The following is a 19,239-nucleotide window of genomic DNA, read 5'->3' on the forward strand; positions in this document are numbered from 1 at the left end:
CAAGCACGCTCACGAAGGGGAATTAGGTTATACTAAGAAATTCATCTCTGTCCTGTTTCTTGTTTGGTGTGCAAAGCAGAACTTGTGTTAAAACACAAGTTCTGCTTTGTACCAACTTTGCCTTCCGCGATTTCGACGGGTACAGACTAACCACAGAGCGTATATGAATGAATGTCAGAGCTAAGTAATCGAAAAGCTAACTAATTACACTATCCGCCTGGAATATATTTGATGTATTCTACCCACACGCGCCAGGAACGATAAGTTTTTGGCGGACATACTGGCGCTAGGCTCCACATGAAAAAGTTGGTACCGATATCTACGATGTCTATTTAATAGGTTCTGCGCTTAAAACGACGTTGGAAGAACACATTTCAGGGTCGCGAGAAAACGATGTTGTGTGATCTGTTATCGTTAGTCAATTGATTTTTATTAACATCTTCTGTTATACGCTTCTCTTGATTTTTAGCCTAAGGTAGTTATGGTGTTTAGGATGCTCTAAAGCCGGTCAAATATTCGTAAAATTATGAATGTACTACTATTCCGTACGGACTGTTCATCTAAGAAGTAGTAACGGTAGTTTCTCCGCGTCGAAACGCGTTACTGGATAATAGTAAACTATGAAAAGGTTAAGTGCTTAAACTACTATGATGGGAAGAATGAATGGGAAGAAACGGCACGTAAGAAAATTCGGGAAACTTACGTTTCAAAATCAATTGAAGGCACTGGCGCGTTGGGCACTCAGTAACACTTTGACGTCCTGAGAAAGCTTAGATAAAATCACTTTTAAAAGCAAAAATTAATTTACGTAAATTGCTTGGTCATCTCAGTTTATGTTGCTTAATGGGCGTGTTCCCACTGGTACGTACGACAAATACACAGACTCAAGCGGACCAGCACGCAGCCACAAGCTAAGATAACCACCACTAGCTATGCAAACGGCCTTTTCAGCGTTTCTCGCTAGTCTCTGTTTTTCCAGATCCAGATCGAAAGACAGACGACATCTGATACAGCCGTCGTCGTCAGATGCTGCTCCTGCCAGCGTTTGCACCACAACGCTGAATGTTGTGAATGCTGTGGGCGTATGGCTGGACGACGTGTGCCCGGAGTTGTTACCTCGACTTGGAGGTAGAGGGTTGCCAAAAAGGGTTGGGTCGCCTTCGTCGCGGTTCGATCAACGGCTCCTAGAATTCGTCTCATTTCTCCTTCTAGTGACGGAGAAACAGCAGCCTCAGCTAGAGGCAAAGCCGCCACCTCAGCTACAGCTGCCATCTCTGGCGGTGAGGGCGCGTTGTTTGCCGCCCGGATTATCTTTTACGCGCGTCGTGCCAAGCCCCAGGAGTCAAGCAGCAGACATTGTCGGGGTCCGTTCGCATGCGTCTTTCCCGTTTTCTTTCGTGCCCTGCCCGTGTGGGGTTCTCCGGCCGTCAGCAAGTATTTTTCCTATCTCCTCCTGCTATCGTGTGCCGTGCTGCTCCTATAGAAACGGCGACAGCGGATGCAGCAGCAAAGCCTTCCGTTGTTCCCCCGTACGTCTTCTCTATGCACTTCACTTCCAAAGCCATCGTCGTTGTCGTCATCGTCCAAAGTCCTTTTTCCCGAACGAACGCCTGCGCACGCGTTAGCTACAAAGAGGACGCGGTCCCGGCCGGTCGCACGTTGTTGAGGTTCCGTCGGCGTCTCGCTGATTCCCTGTCAAAGAGACGTTAGCTTGACGTAGAGAACGTTCAGAAGCACCAGACGGTGCCGTGTCTCCCTCCGAAACTGGATTGGAAGAAGTCGGTCGTGCAAGAGAATGAGGTCTCTAGACCGTCAAAGAGGTCAAGGGGTCACGCGCTATTTTTAGCTTTTTAACCCATGTAAAACCAGACGACGACGACATGTACGCACTTACGCAAACACCCAGTGCATATGGATGACGATGTTCGTCGACGAAAATATACGAATAGAATACGCGCTATAAAGACGTTGAACGCACGGCGTGCTAAGAGTTTTAAAAGGCCAGTAAGTACGTTACGACGGTAAACAAACGCGCAGATCTCCGTTCATAAGTGTTGACCTAAACATTCGACTCATCTAAAAGTCAGGTGTATCGTTACGAAAGCCTAAGAAGTGCGCCGGCTCCTTTGTCATCTGCCTACGGAATTATAATTTGTGCTAGCAAACAACAATGCCATCATAGTGCAACTAGTTGACGACAATATATCCATAGGAGCGCTATAGGAAAACATCAGTTACATTCTTATAGTTTGAATTATCCAGAATCAAACCTGAGCATAGGACAAATGAGACCTTTTGGTGTCATCATTAGAGTCGGGGCTAAACCAAAGTAATTGATGATTGAGTTGGCAAACGTCTTGAAGCTAAGTGAGTTGTCGTCTATTCGTATTAATTGGTTATGGGTAAGAAAATTTTTCGAGCTATTAGGACAGTCTTTGCTGTGGGTGTAAGGCAAGATGGACTACTGCAACAGAGAACACGAGTGTTTTATGTATAGTTGATGCCTTAATTATATTTGACGAGCTGGATTTCGAAGCGGATAGAATAGGTATCGATTACAAGTCTTACGTTACATGAAAGGACATCACAGATAATGACCACCGAAACCTGATCCGTATCTTGAAGGCAAGCAGTACAAGGGAGGAACGCCAAGAAGACTGCCTGCAGTTTGCAAGGAAAGGGAGTTTTCATTCCTGCTTCATCACTGTGGTTCGGGCTTCGACAGAACTTCGAATGATCGTAAGGTCAGCATAGAATTGTAACTCAACACTGTGGCCTGCATAGATAGCAACGTAACGTTATTTGCTATGATTGCTCGCTTGATTTATATATATGTTTACGATGAATTTTCAACGCCTTTGATAGATGTATATTTAGTTAGCAGATACGGGAGTGAAGCCATTGGCATTTTGCTTTCAAGCAAGTAGTTAGACCTTACGATAATTTGCCACAAAAAATAGGACGGCCTGTATACAGCTGTGTAGGCTGTAAAGTTTGCAAACCTCTCCAGGGCATAGTGACGCTCTAAGTTTGGGTAGCAAATATGAACACGCTTACATATTATCAAGGTATGTAGACAATAAAGTTGTTGTTGTTGTTATTGTGTATAACAGGAAAACTCGATACAACGGTCGACGCGTTCATTTAAGAAAGTCGTCTCCGGGAAGGCCCAAGCGTTTATCGTTGAGGACACACATATTGATAAGCATCCTCGCACAACAGCTTGCAGATGCAGCAACGTCAATTTTAAAGCTTTTTTTCCTAAATCTAACTCTAAGACTGCTCTTAAACGTCTATTTAAATATAGACGGTTAGAAATATTCCCAATCTTTCTACTAAGATAGTTACGACCATTATTGAGTAGACAGGACATTCTGATGAAGACGTTTGTCTAAACTGTTTCGTTGCACAGAACGCAACGTTAGAAAAACGTTCCATAACAGACACCATTTTGTATTAAAACATATATCCACATCAAGCTAGCAACGACGTTAAATGGGCTTCAATTGCACGTAAAGCGAAACTAAGTCTCACTCTCTACGTGAAGATAATGAGAGTTATCTGGCTCTTTCAACGTTAACTGATCATCCTCAGCAAGTTAGATAAGAAATCTCTGAAACAGTCGATTTAGGAGATAAAAAGTTTTCCTCAGAGAAACCTACTGCATATATCTACCAAATTTTCGGTTCTGTTTCCGCCGTTCTTCTAGTAAGTATTTTTCAAAAAAAGAAGTGAAGAACTGACAGACCACGCGAAACAAGTTTTAGCAACCAAGAAAATTCCAGCCGGTCTATATATATATATGCCTTCTTGCATGTAATAGATACTAGTGCGCAAAACGAGCCTCGTATCCAGCCTTTGAAAGGCCGTAGGCAGAACAAGCGAGTGAAGATTACCATGGGTTTGCGTGTTCATTAAGCGATCGATCTAGGTGTTTCCTCGCGCTCTTCTTCGCAATGGGTCAAAGGGCTTGACCACAATGCGTTCATAAACCCACAAGGAAAATAACCAGTGTTATTATTTGTTGATTCTTTAAGTAGCTAATGGTTTAATGTGTGATGATGTGAATATTTTATAGAGTATTATAATATTATATATTTATACACAGTGCATGTTTTTTGTACAGCGTAAGCTGCGAATACTGAACGAAAGTGTCTCACGAAGTTACCCCGGCGTATGTACAAGGTGAAGGCGATGAAGGCTTTAATAAAAAGCAGAGTAATCAAACTATTTACATACAAAGGGTGGCCCAGGCGTACTGAATAACTAAAAGTAAATAATGCGTACCATTAATTCGAATAAAATATACTACTGCTCTGAAGAAGGTCGTATTTCATTCGACCTTTTTTCAAGACATTACCTCCTCTATTGCCATCATTTAATACGTATTTGATACAAATCTAATACGGTTCTTAGGATCTAGGTAGGATTATTTTAAAATTCGCTATATTGTCTGTGATTATAGCTGCTAAAACTGTAGATGACTTATTACAGGATTATTAAATTCGATAATAAATAATATATACTTTGAATTAAGACGCAACAGTTGATCATGGCATTACTATGCTCTATAGCTAAAAATGTATCTGTATTTACTTGGACAAAATTAAAGAGCGGGACATTTTAATAGAAAAACCCGTTCCTTCATTTTTAAAGACCATTGAAAGCTTCATAACTTCCCAGCTCAAAATTTCTGTTGACACTTTTCACTGTGTGATACGTTTATCGGCGACTATCCGCAAAATGGAACTTTATACGGAGCCAGGGAATGGCAACTTTGATTGTAAGTATTTTTTGGAAAATTTTAATGATCTGTTAGAGTCGTGTGGGTAGCTCGTACGTGGGTAGATCGCACTAATGGATCAAGCAAGACTTAATGGCAAAAAAATTTCCATTGAGCAAACGACATAATAGAATCTTTACGTTTGCCTTCCATTGGTCATACAACTAGCTAGATGCCTAGCCCTTTTTAAATAAAAAATGATTTCACTTCAAAATGGGTATGAGATGTTAGGTAGAATTATGTTTCACTGGTTGTCAATTGCTTTTTAACCCAATCCCATTGTTAAAGGGCCGCTCTATTTATGGGAACCGCTGAGGAAAGAGCTCGGTGATTCAGCTCAGGTTTCGCTTACAGGTATAGCCCTAGACGCATTAGAGGTACCATAAGCACTGTCCTAGCAGAAAGGATAAGGCAAAAGTTCTGCCAATAAAAAATAGATTTTTCCAAAAAACCCTGACTACGTGCTTAATGGGGGCCGCGATCCTGAAGCAAACAAGCTTGTTAGGATATGGTATTTCATCTTGGGATAGGTAGGATATTCATCTTGGGATATATCGCGTCAGACCTAGAGCTAAACATATGCTCGAACTTGTCTTTGGCTCTCAGTCCGCTAGAGTATTATGCATTGGCACGGTATAACAAGATTACAGAGATGTATGCATAGCTCTGTTCAATATATGCCATTGTGTGTATGGGAAATGGGCGCATTCAACAAAAAATATAGATACCAGTGTGAAATCAAAATAACCTTCTTCAAGGTCCATGTCGAAATTAATTTGACATGTTAAAACTAGTATTTGATATGTGCTATATAAAAGTTGCGTTAGGTATCCACAACTTCAGATCTACGAATGCTTCCACTGTTGTATTTGTTAGGAGTTCGTTGTCTTATACAGCTTTCAGTAGAGCATGACGCTTTCTAAAATAAAAATATTAAAAATAGGCAAATGGGCCAACTTCCATTTCTACTAAGTACGAGTTTGCAATACCCGAACAATATACTTTGAACCTATACTGCGGGTATTATAAACCTCTATTCATATCAGTGCAAGATCTATTTAGCCAATGACCTGCCTTCCATTTTGAAGATGAGTCTTACTGGCACATGTATCACATCATAAGTATATCGAGCAAACATCAGATAATGTAAATATCGGGGCAAAAATTTAAAAAAAAAAAAATACAAAATCATATATGCGAACAGACAGCCCAACGAAATTCTGTGGAACCATAAATACTAGCGTTGGTTTAAACCTGCATAGCGTGGCAGTACCAAATTTACATGTTAAACGTACAACAATAATGGAATAACTCAAAATGGTTGACCCGGAGAACAATCTGCTGGAAATCTAAGTCTAAAGAGTAAATTTGTCGCTCCTGCTTGGGCTGTATTACAGTTCCTGACTTTTCACTGGCACGCGTTTTTGCTAAATACGTGAAAAAGTCATACATTGTAATTACGTTTGAGGCAATGTCGATTACAAGGGCCATGTACAGAAACACGGAAGATCAATGGAGAGCCGAAGGCAAGGATGTGAAATTTCACTAAGCCAGATTCTAACTCTAATACCTTCAGTATTTGACATGTTAGCGATAATTCTAACATGATCAAATTCATGTTTCTCTCTGTAGAAAAAACTAAGCCTTTACTTTCAACATTCCACGAATCTTTATGGATTTAAGTTGAGTTGAAGGTCGTCGTTATTGTTTCAATGAGGCATCACTAACAATAATAATAATGATAAACATCAATTTTCTTTGTTGGCATAAGTGTTGACAGAGCCTCATTAGTTTTATTAGTTACCAAGCCCCGCCGAAAAATGTGTTCTAATATTTTTACAAGTCGTGCCGTGAGCCTAACAGACGAAACAATAAACCATGCATTTCTTCATTCGACGTTGGCTTACGATGGCCAGAATATGTCCAAAGGAAATTGAAAATATATGCAGGAACCGGCAAGCCAGATATAGCGTGTCATACAGGCCTAATCGTGTCACGTGCACTTTGTGATTGCGTGTACAATTGAATTCATACTCATACACAACGCGACGCGCTGGAAAATTTCAATGACTCTATCTTTGCGAGGCTAGTTATAGCAGCAGCAGTAGTGGTTCTCTCTTGCGAAACGAGAGATTTCTTGATTTGTCTCTCTCTCTTTTTCTTATCTTCTCGTGGTACGGATTTGTCAAGTACGAAAAGTGATTGCGTCTTTCGTAGAAAGGGCCAAAATAAGCCCACTTGAACGCTTCAGCCCTCAAGGTAGCCTAGCTACAGTCCCTACATCGCCTTTCCTCTTTTGTGGAATTCCGCTTTACTACTGCAATATGCGGCAACGTTGCCTGGGAAGGCGGGCTGGAAAGCTAACGAGAAAGAAGGGGCCTGAGGCAGCCCAACAGAAGGAGGCCAGGGGCCTTAGGGCATTCAATGGTACCGTTTTGTTAGCGACTGACAAGACTTCTGCGAATAACGACGATGGAAGAAATGTTGCCAAAATTTAGCCCTGCCACCCGTGCTGATGGAAGCAATTCTTCGAAGGCGCACAACAGAAATGGCTGAAAGAGAATAAGATATTTATGGAGAAAGTCGAAGATGAAAGAGGCGTTTAACACAGCAGTGTCAGCGACGACAATTTCTCTTTTGTTCGCTGTTAAAGGCATACACGCCCATAGCAACTGACTAAAAAGAGGGTTCACAGTATCTGGTCCCTTTTCCTGTGACATACATTTCTGACGTGCTGTGTCCCTTCCTTTTCCCCGAATACCCACGACGGTGTGATTTGAGGGTTCTGCCATTATTCTTTTACCGAGGGATAAGAATGAGAGAAAATAAGGGGCACTTATGAATTGTTATTGAATGAAGAAGACCATTAGGAACTATGAATTGCCTCCGATCGAAAGAGATCGGAGACAATCAAAATTCTTAACGTAATAACAGCAGGGATCCTCTATGTTTGCATATAAGCATCGATTCAGCAAAACAAAATGTAGCGGCGTGCTGCTAATAAAATAAGACACTAAGGAGATTGTGTAGCTTCTTAAAAATTATGTGGGTGTTGTACGAGTGATAACATGTGTGGTGTGTACTGGACCGGAGTTAGAACTATGTTAGGTGAAGCAAAATTAATATGGTCGTCGTAAAAGCACAAAATCTGTGATAGTGTTTGCCTATTCATTTTGAGGTATTGCCACATATAATCTTTTTTCTTAAATTTTGCGAAATCTAAGGCATCCTGCGAGTTCGTAAATACGCACGCATTATAACACGACAATGTGGCGTTCAGGACACAACAAACATGAAGGCAGCATCGATACAAGAAGGGATTCCTCGAAGATTGATCGTTACCATTGTGGATCCAAATTCCCGTCTGCCTATCGTTAGTGCCTAACAATACCTGCGCGAAGAGAGGTTCCTCGAGTACAGAGAATAAGCCGCAATAGACATTCCCCTATTTTATGTTTTTCTCTGCGTAGTTTCGGGAGGCGCAAAGCCTAAGGATGGTATTGATCCTTTTTGGCTGGATGTCTTACAAGGTAGAGTACGTATTCGTGGGCGGGAGGGGGGGGGGGTAAAATAGCGGACGATATGTATATATATATACAGCGTATTTGAGAGAAATTGGTACAGATTTTAGCAGGCCGTTTGTCGTAGTCGGTATGCGTTCATCCACTATTTCTGGTATAAGAACAGAACTCGTTCCTTGTAGGAGGAAAGAAACCATTCACCCAGCATGACGGGTTTGAAAGGTTCGGTTCTAAATGTATGCATATATTATTCAACATTTTTCGCCGGATAAATCTCCACCGAGATTATAAATGTTCTCATTCGCCCAGAGTTTACGATCCGCGCTGATTTCAGTCCTCGTGCGATATTTAAAGAATTTGAAAAAGATTTCCTTGAGCATAAACGGAATTCACCAAAGGTATGATATCGAAACGATTAAAACAATCAACTAAATGGCGCAAAAATCCGCTTCTTATGATAGCCAAAATCTCAATGTAGTTATGGCTGTTTTCGAGAAGAGGGTACCCAATTAGCTCGTCTAGATAAGCTTCAATGGTTAATCTTTTTTTACGCTGTATATGCTGTCTGAACCGTTTGGGTTATATAATCCCATGGAGTTTCGGGACTTCGGGTTAAACTTAGATTCCCTTTGGATTTGCTATGTCTGCGTATTTAGACTAAATTTTGGGTGAGTTTGGAAGTACCATTATAGCTTTTCCTTTAGCTATTGCGGTTAAAAAACTCGATCATTTCACAGAAAGAAGTTCGGAGAATGACGTGCTATTTAAATCTGAAGTAAACCCACGATCGAAGCATGTGGCAATTAAATTCAGTAGCAACGTTTTTGAGGGACAGTTGTCGTTCGTTGTCACAAAAGGTAGCAGTACAATTAACCAAAGCGAATTGGAGCTTGTATGCGTGCGCCCGTACTAACTACACCGTTTTTGTAGAAAACTTGATTTTGGTTTAAGAAGGTAGGAAAAACGCTTGCCTGAAAGTGAGTGCATCAAAAACCTTCATTCATTTCAAAGAAACACTAGGCAAAAACCTGAATTTCTTTGCCCACTTGATATCAGCGGCGTACTCAATTGCCAATCAATAAGCAATCTTCAGGGAAACCGAGACTTTCATGCGCCAGTATAAAAGGTAACAAGATTAATACATCTATATATTTTGGTATTTTTGCAACACTTGGGCATTTCAAACTCCCTGGGTGCTCGGATTTCTGGATATCTGAGTTACTTTTGGCCTGCAAAAAACTAGTTGTATTCCTCTTTGCATTTTTCTCCATATTTAAAAAGAACTCCACGTAGTCTAGACACACGTTGTTGAAGAACGAATTTTTTAGAAACATTCGTGTACGATTTCAGATAAAACATAGGACTCCTTTATTCACGAAAGAAGCCTCCTCCACATCCATTATTTCGAATAAAACTACAATTACACCGATAAACCTCAGTGCGAATTCGCGAACTCACTTTTCTTTCAATTTCTTACTAATTAATATCCACAGTGAATGATATCAGATTGGTCAGACTTATCCCATATTTTTGTGTGTACTTCTGCACTAGCAACTTTGAGGAAAAACATTCAGTGGCACCTTATAGGGACGAAGTCGTACAGTTGCTTAAAATGCTCTAACGAAAACTTGATGACAGAAACAAGCGAGTTCTTTGTTATGTATAGTGCATAGCTTCCGCAAGTATGCTCGTAATTACGGCAGCTGGACCCGCTTTACGATAGCTCTCGCAAATGGTCTGCATAAACGACTTGTCCCTGTGGAAGGGAGTCTTTGCACATCTGTCATCGTACAAAAGGGGGGCTGCTTATTACGGCAGCCGGCGACCGCACCTCAATTACAACGTTTAGCCTAGATGTGCCTGCTTCTAGGCCAACTCAGATAACGTACAGATAATCTAGAATAATGACGTTATCCTAAACTAAAAAACTCGAACTCAAGCGGCACGGACGGCTTTTAATTCCGGTCCTTTTCGCATGCACGAAAACGACCAGAGGCCTAAGTTTACTACGTGATTTTAACCCAGGTAATGCTCTATTCATTTAAGGCTATAGGGCCAATTATAACAGAACTTAGCTATAGTAACGCCGACTATAGACTATGTGGTGTCATATGAGTGCATTGTCAGGAGATTCGAGTTCCAAATCAACCCTTTAGAACCTTTCCCTTAGATATGTTATCACATTTAGCCGAAATGGCAGAGCTGGATAAGAATTCAGTTAGCTCTGCCTAAAGCTTAGTTCGATTCCGAGAAGATCATCGGCATTTAGCACTATCAAGCCAGGTCAGGCCAGAACGATTTGACAGTGTATACCCCTTTATTTTCGAATCGCTACGAAAAGCATCTGAGCACAGCGTCTTTCGTATTCCATCAACTTCCATGACTGAACGTATTATGCATTTTTTGGTTTACTTTTAAACTACCACCTCAAAAAAAACTGACTTTTCTTAATAATAAATTATTGTAGGATTTTAGCACCAAACGTACGCCTAAACTGCACGTTTCCTATATACGTTCTATAGAAAAAGACTAAGCAAGAAATGTGTACTAAGTGATAATAATGAAATATGCGTTTTATAATATATCAGATTGACTGATGGTACGCATATACATTGTCCACACAACGACGATATAGTATTCCTATATATACATATGTATCAGCAGTTTCTGTCTAACGCATGTATAAATATGCGGTGATTCAGCACAGACTCAATTTGATAAACCTTTTCTTACTTTATTTCTGAAGATCGATTCCTTCGCAAGAAACTCTTCCTACGAACAGGTCCTCGCAGGCAACAGCTCTATTATAACCTGAGCCTTTGAAGAGAACTTGCTTTGAAGACAGAGTTGCTAAGAAATAATACGCCTATTGGCTTTCGTCCCTCTCATCGACTTCCTGCATAGAAGTCAGAATCGCGATAGTGAATCAAATAGGGCAGGTAGCTAGACTTCGGATAGTTTGGATAGTTGGACCGTTTCAGAGATTAGTCGTTCTCACTTTCTGCGAAATCCGGAAAGGTAGTCAGCAAAAAGAAGCCGATCGTACGTATTTGTCTCTCGTAGTACTTGCTATAAAGCGTGGTCGCAACTGGTCAAATTCAGTACCTTGACACGATACGAACCCTTTTACGGCTTGTTCCGGTTGGTATACGGTATGGCGTAGAATAATAAGTGATTGCAAATCTCCTATGATATCATAATACTGCTAAATGTGTCTATCGAGCCCTATGTAGGCGTACCGTCTTATTCTATTTATAAAAATGCAGAATTGCATAAAATGTAGTGATGAGTAACTCGATTCTTTAGAAGAACATTAGATCCTAAGATCGGAAACTTACTTTAAGAAGAAAAAAAACAACACATTTTTTTTTACAGCCACAACAAAATCGCCAGTACAGACACGGTTTCAACAATTGTCTTCAGGATTGCGAGATATTCGCCGCTAATCAGTGAATTTTAGAGCTGGGTTGACCGCCTTTCGCAATTGGCAAGCCTCGAAAACTACACAAAAAATTATTTTGTATGCAAAAAATAACACAACTGACCAACAATAAGGTCCGTGTAATACTTTGAAGACAAGTCATACTGTAAGTACCCGCTGGTATTAATTGAACGTTCTTCGCTCGAAGATTTATGTTTATGGATTGTGCGATTACGTTAATTTTGTGCACTGTATGAAATTAAGACATAATAGTATTTCCATAGCAGTAGAGGCAATAAATAATAAATCATCCTATTTAAATTCGACGGAACCTCTATGAAGGCACATTTGCCCCGATCGAGTTATAGGTTCATCGACTTGATGTATACACATTGAAATGGGAATACACACTATTTAAGCTCTAATAGAGGACTATTCATATGAAGTAAATCAATTTAATTGCTATTTTTACATACAACTTATACATTGACGATATATTTATATTTATTAGGAATCTTTTAGGAAGTTGTAACTAATCAACTTAAATGCTCGTTATAGCGATGGGCTGAAATCGCAAATTCGTTATTTATTTCCACCAACCAAAAAAACTTCCTCCTGATAAAGATGCTCTCTCGCTTTGAGACTATTTCAAATATCTTATATAATAAATATGGTCATTTATAATTCACTTCAGCAGTACAAATAGGATCTACATATATGATGATAATATTTAAACGACAGTCTGAGAAAGCAAAAAAGTATACTCTAAAACCAACTAACGCAGCAGCTGTTCTGTACTTAAGCTACCATGATGGCTATGACAAAACTGAAATCTAGAATCTAGAAAGATCCAAAAATTTGATCTATGATTTTTTACGAACGTTTGACTATATATCGACTTCGTCTTTGAAGCGTCCCAAAACTACTTCTATTATCAGAGAGTCTATCAGGTCCTCAGTATAATCATTAGGTAAACTACGTACACAAGAGCTAATGTAATTTTCTGCTAATTGCGACTCTATTTAGAAAGGTTTAACGAAAGATGCTTGATTAGTACCCACACATTTAGCAGACGGGAGTGAACATCTTTTATTTTGCTCATAAATAATATCGATAGGTACAATGTCGACGTCGGCAACAGACTGCATAGGACACTCCAAATAATAGAGACAAATTGTTTGTGGAACAAGGCTATGGACAGACTGGTTTTGTTTGAGCTGTTGTAAACGTGTATAGCCCTATACGGGCCTGACGTATGAGAAGATGGCGGACGTGTGGCAAAATGATGGTGGCACTATCAACAGAAGCCAGAGATGTGGGTCTGCGTCATACTAGACCTGACAGGTATATAGAAGATGTGATATAGGTAATGTATTCATAAGCACCTATTATCCTTATTTCCGTAAAAAAACAAAAAACATCAACGTGCCTTATAACATGTATAGTCCATATCTAGCAATACGACGTACACCAAATCGGTTCCTTTTGAGGAAAACTGGCACTCGATCAAGCAAGATTGGCATACTGAAGGATGTTACATCAAGAGCATCTGAGAAGTAAAATGCGTTTATATGTCTCTCCGTTTGGAGCTGTACGTCCACTGTCCCCATTAGGCATCCCGTCAGACGGCTGGCCTTCAGCACGAAACGATGTGTATCTATGCACGGGTTCGAACGTAAACCACAAAGTGTCAAATACGTTACCTACTAAGCTGGTCTAGTCTAAGGCGGACTAGTCTAGGCAGACCTTACCGTAAAACTGCGGCCTGTCTATGGCTTCTCCAACGTGTGACGAAGCGACTGCTTTAGACAGCGTCTGATTAATAGGTGACAAGCCGTGCTGACAGGATGCGTGGAGTTATAATACTATTTGTTACGCTGGCCAGGCGTTCCCAAAAACAGCTTATTTTTAGGAACATTCTATTCTTCGATAGATTCATTTGCTTAACTAAGTTATGTCAGGTGTCAGAACCACTAGTTCCGAAAGACGGAAGGGGAGTTTCGACTCGTTTGTCCTAATATCAAATTATTTAGATTTTTCTTATAAACTAAATCAATAGCTCAACTTATGCTTGTTCTATCTGCTATATCCAACGATGCCTTTTGCTATTATCGTGCCCGAGAGGCGCTGCTGTAAAACTCGCAATGGCTGCCTATAAAGCTATCATTATTTCTAACCCAGCTTCGCAAAGCGTTTGAAATGAAAACCCTGTTATTCGAAAACCACCGACAATAAGCAAGCAATCGAGTACAATGTTCCTAGAACGACGTTAATGAAGCCTCAAGTTCAACTTATTATCAGTCCATTATGCGGTTGTGCCTTCGTTACTGGCATCATCAACTTACTCTTTATCTTGCCATTTCAGTCATGTTTTTTTTTTATTGCATTTTTATATATTAAGCTCGCTTTATTGCTGAATACAACTTTACAAAGCAAAAAAAGGCTATTTTGATCTCAGATATATCAAGTTAGGCTTGTTTGGGTGTTGGTCCAGTTAATTCTATATCTGGGAGCGCAAGTATTTTTCTTTTCTATGTAGTCGCGAGCCGAGCTAGCACCGACCGACATTTGCAAATGTTGTGCATTGACTGGGTGACACCCGTCGAAGGCTACTCGTTGCTTCTATAGAATTTAATTCCTCTTCTTTGCTTTTGCACTGCCATTGAGACATATTAGTAACAACATTACGATAAATTCCGTCTTTCCATTTATAAAAGTACCCGTCGTAAATCACATGAACCAAAGAGGCAAGGTCAAATGATTATTTTGGCCGTTGAATATTTGCTCTCAAATAAGTAGTTCTTAAGTTGAACTTCATATCAAGCTCCTGAACTACTCATAAGTAAAATCACGCTAGTTTCTATGGCATGCATCGGGATGCAAGCGACGGCTCAATCGATAACCGTTACATCCGATAGGATGCCTCGCGTCCGCCAACAGTATTTTTGATCTTGGCAGCTGCAACATTTTATAAATTTTAAAAAATACTAAAATATAATAGTAATAATTAATAGTGATTAAAAGTATTGTAAATTTATTATATGAAGTACTTGGTTTCAAGCGAGGCGAATGCGGACATTATGAACAAGACAGATCCACAACGTCGCAAGGCTACCCGTCTAGAAAATAAGCTGCTGGGACATGGCCATTTTTCCCGAAGGGACAATCCATTATATTTCGATGAATTTTTACAGTTGAATAACTATTCGTCAATTTGGATACATGTCTCTTACAATATTTACTTCACAATATTCCTTATGCTTGCCTGTACCTCGATGCGACCATTGACAAGTGAAACGTTCTTCTTGAGTAAGCCTCGCACTGACTTTTCCCTATTTGCGGGTACCATTTACCGTTCCTGTCATGGGTTCTATCAATCATTGTAACAGATCCTATTATTTTCATGAACTTCACATTCGACACTGCCGTTAAACACGACGAGCACCCGGCACGAGCCTGTAACCCTGGCTTCGCACCCCCGACCGCCCCACGTAAACCTAAGCTAAAAGATAACTCTTTCAGTTAGTCTGTCTTCACACTCAAACGTAGCCTGTCAATTTGAACCGAATATCAACGCTATTCTCTCGTCTAGATGAATTTCTTGAGTGGTATTCCTGATATTTTTGAATGCGTTAATGATATCTAACTCGATACGCTATCGCACCGTTCGGTCTGACAAATACGTTTCGTGAGATAATATTTGTCACTCTTGCAGGACTCACACTCTTGTAATACGCTAGAACAGTGCAAAGCTGCGAGGTCGCAGTCCATTTATAAAGTTACGTCTCCTCCACGACGACGCCCTAGGTTTTCCTGTAACATGGAAAACAAAAGCAATTTGTCTCAACTAATTAAAGTGTTTTCCTATGTTTAACACTCGGATACAGTTCCAACAGACAACTAATTCTGAGAAAAATTAGCTTTGTCTCTTTAACAATGTTTTCGAAATTCGACCACGACGCTGACATCTTACGGCTATTTTTTTTAGCGTTTTAGAGCTAAAGCAAACCTATTGCTAATGTATATATATAGCAACACTATATTGGTCCCAAAAGTGATCAGCCAGCAAACAGGTTCCCTGAAAGGTTCTTGTTTAATAAAAGTATCAAATGTAACATTGTACTTAGCGACATCGTTTAAAGAAGATGAAATAACGACGTACGACTCATTTAAGAACGATAGAAACTCAGTATCGTCAATCTGTTAACTCAGTTCCCAACGACGCCATCAGCTTGTTGACGAGGCGAACGACCATTAAATGAACCCTTTGATTTAGTAGCCCACGACTGTAAGCGATAACCCCGCTAATCGTTTTCATGGCAATTCGCTTCAATGCCTCAAGCGCGCCTTTTTCGTGGACCTGATGCACGTACGTACGAACAGTTAGAAATGTCGTAGGAGCTATGCTAGCTCGACACCCGGAACACAGACGGTCATTAGACAGGGCTAAGCTTACCGAACCCTGCTCGAGACTTGAATAGCGGCTTTGAAACACCCGTTTTATATACACTTACGTAAAGGGAAATTTGTAGTTTTTTATATAGTGATTTAGTTATCTAGCTTAAGACTTTTGTAGAGGATAAGCATTAAGCATGCTTGGAGCTGGCTGGAAAACGTGGAAGTGAGCGGTACTACAGTCGAATACAGAAAATTCAGTATTGAATATTGTTATAGTCTACATAACGTATTCAATGTTCCTGTAGCTAGGTGATGCCAATTCAACACTTGGAAGCTTCATCATCTAAAATCTACGATTTACGATCATCTTAAACAACTATCCTACGTTCCATACAGAATCAATCCACCTACGATCAATGAATGGCAGTACCGACATCGGAAACACGTTCTCTTTCAGATCATAAATCTGTAGATCTGAATTATAGGTCCGTTAAAAACAGTTGATATCAGGTCTTGATAAAATTAGTAATGGTAGAAATATAATGTTTTCAGACTTAAGCGTCCCAGAAATTTCTATAACAAACATGTTCTAGTAGTTGTTACTTCGCCACGTAGAGCTTATTATTAAAAAGAGTTATTTATCGAAAGGTTCAACGATGTCAAACAGTCACCAATTTTTTTTTTCTCTGTGTATTTTTACCGAGCGTATACTGCGAATATGTTGAAGCTGTGGAGCAAAAGAGTGCGATAATGTCAGTGAGGTGAGATACGAGCAGCTTTACATTTACCGCTACGAAAGACTAATAGCTTTCGACGAGTTCGAACGGAAGCAAATTATAGCTCGTCATTTGGAAATCGCTATTGTTATAAAAACACTCAGAACAGAAATGAACTAGCTCAAGCGGGCAAACAAATGAAGCACAATGAAGTCGCGAAGGTTTGACGATCTAGTTTCATGTAGATTTCATGTAGACAGTGGGGTTAGGAAGTTGAAAATCGTGATCGGTACCAGAGATGTTCCACAATTTCCAAGCAGCAAGTTAATTTAAGATATCTGAAGTTCTCGAAGGTGTTTACAACCGATTCTTTTTAGTAGATTTATACTGGCTTGTACAAGCTGCGTTTCATCCCATATGACTGCTACAATGTTGAAATGTGGCTATTTCCTTCACTCTACGAAGAGTTGCAAGTGCATTTGACAATTATGACGCGTTCTGTCTCATATTAAAATGGTGCTAGTTTAGAAACCGAATCATGACCCACTGAAGCAACAGTCCCTCTTTTGTACGTTTATCTTTTTTAATATCCAGTTGAAGATGCTTCAATAAGCGTTCTATTCGTACGACCGTAGTTACCGCGCACCCTACTACGACTACTTATTATATAACAGTCTCTGCTCTGAATAGAAGGCGACGTGTGTGATCTATTCTATACTCATCGTTGTCGCACGCGTTTGTTTTCAATGGCAGCTTGTAGAACTCCGTCATTCTCACGATAACCAGCGGATCACTCACTATTTGAATTCGCTAGTTCATTATGCCGTTCGATCATACATTATCACTGTAATCTTTTTTTCAACGTGAATCTTGAGTTCTATTATATATTATACTGGATAGCCATTCGTCGTGGCGCGAGTACGGCTGGCGCCCGTGGGCTGATTTTCGAAATTCAGAGCTACCGGTACTTGCACGGAACAGCTGTGCAGCCTTTCGTTGTCTCATAGGAGGAGCTATGCCGTTCGAAAGATAGTAACCGGAAGACTGCTACTGTCTACAGGTTTGTAGATAGTTACGTGTTAATGAATTGCCCAACGCAGATCTATATGGAAGCTGCTCTGTTACTGTTTCTCTGGCAAGGATTTGGCCTATTTTAGGTGCCCAATTGAACGAAATATGAGTTAGATAAAAGGGAAGTTCTTATATTTCAATGTGTCTACACGGCCAAACTAACGACTAATGACGTAATTGATAACGGTTTACACCGTTGCAAAGATTTGTAGAAGAAGAAAAAAACATGTACAGACCGCAGACGTAGCAGAGACGCAAACGGGGCCATATTTTGTACATGATTAAAAAAAAAAACCAAGAAGCGGTGAAAAATCATCAGGAATAGTCGTACGAGGGTCGTTGACATGCGTATTTTCATTCTTCATTCAACGGTCCGTTCTGGCAATGACACAGCAGTCAACACCCATAATAACGATTGATTTTTTTCTAAGAAAATCTTGCCTGCACAGCAAATAACACTGCTATGTGTAGCTGTCTCGTGTTAGTATGTAAATGAGAATTTTCAATTAAACTTCTTGAAAGTTGCCTGTTAGGTTTAGACGAAATTTGAAGTTGAAAGTTGAAACTTGGTGTTACGGATTCAGTTTGAAGTAACATTATTTTCAAAAAGTACAAACGATAAACCATTCAGAGATATTTGCTTTCTCTACACTATCTTGGTGTGCTACACGATTTCTGCGAACTCATCCATTTTGCTTATCAACTCAAATGGCCATTTAGAAATGTTCTTCATATACGACTTCACTGGAAGGAAATGGAAATCGCACATGAATTATAAACTTATACGACCAGTTTTCATAACCCACAGTCTTCTAGGGGTGTGATTTTAACCGATAAAATGTGACTGGTACGCACACCGGTCATTGTGACATCTGGAAACACACAGAGGCATACTTATTTCAATCACGCCAGCAGTTTTCAAAAACCAAAAGTTAAAAAAATTTCAAGGCGACTGAAGCCTTGGACAAGTAACCAGCCGGAGGTATGAAAAACTGAACTTCTAGCGCTCGTTCTCCTCCGTTTCAACAAGTTTTTCGTCCTTCAGTCTATTGAAAGAGAAGTCCGTACCACTAGGTACTAGTACTAGCATAAAGACACTTTATTTGCTCTATACCTCCCCCTTATATACAGCAATAGCAACGAAAGTACGTAGAATTAAGTACGTTGCTGATTCAGTTACGTTACACATGTATGAGTCTAATAGAGAGAATTCTACTGCCGCTTGCGCTCTGGGCTATTTCTATTTAAAGGTCTACGTTGTGTACTCAAAGCAAGTCATTCTCCTCGACTGCTGGAGCTACATTCGTTATCGCTTTCATGATTGCAGTT

The 19,239-nt window shown here is 40.0% G+C and overlaps 1 protein-coding gene across 5 annotated transcripts in view; it reads right to left on the reverse strand.

Annotated features, from left to right (window-relative positions):
• LOC111251308 (uncharacterized) overlaps positions 1-19,239 on the reverse strand; it is a 54,812-nt gene that overhangs the window by 8,575 nt on the left and 26,998 nt on the right. The window contains exon 1 of one of the 5 annotated variants that reach the window (XM_086991762.1): positions 704-1,258. The exons of the other annotated variants lie outside the window; for them this stretch is intronic. The gene's annotated coding sequence lies outside the window, so the exon portion shown is untranslated. Of the gene's footprint in view, positions 1-703; positions 1,259-19,239 lie in introns of those variants that run through there. 5 annotated transcript variants of the gene reach the window in all.

This window comes from Varroa destructor, unplaced genomic scaffold (assembly GCF_002443255.2).
Source record: "Varroa destructor unplaced genomic scaffold, Vdes_3.0 BEIS01000005.1, whole genome shotgun sequence".
Taxonomy (NCBI): Eukaryota; Metazoa; Arthropoda; class Arachnida; order Mesostigmata; family Varroidae; genus Varroa; species Varroa destructor.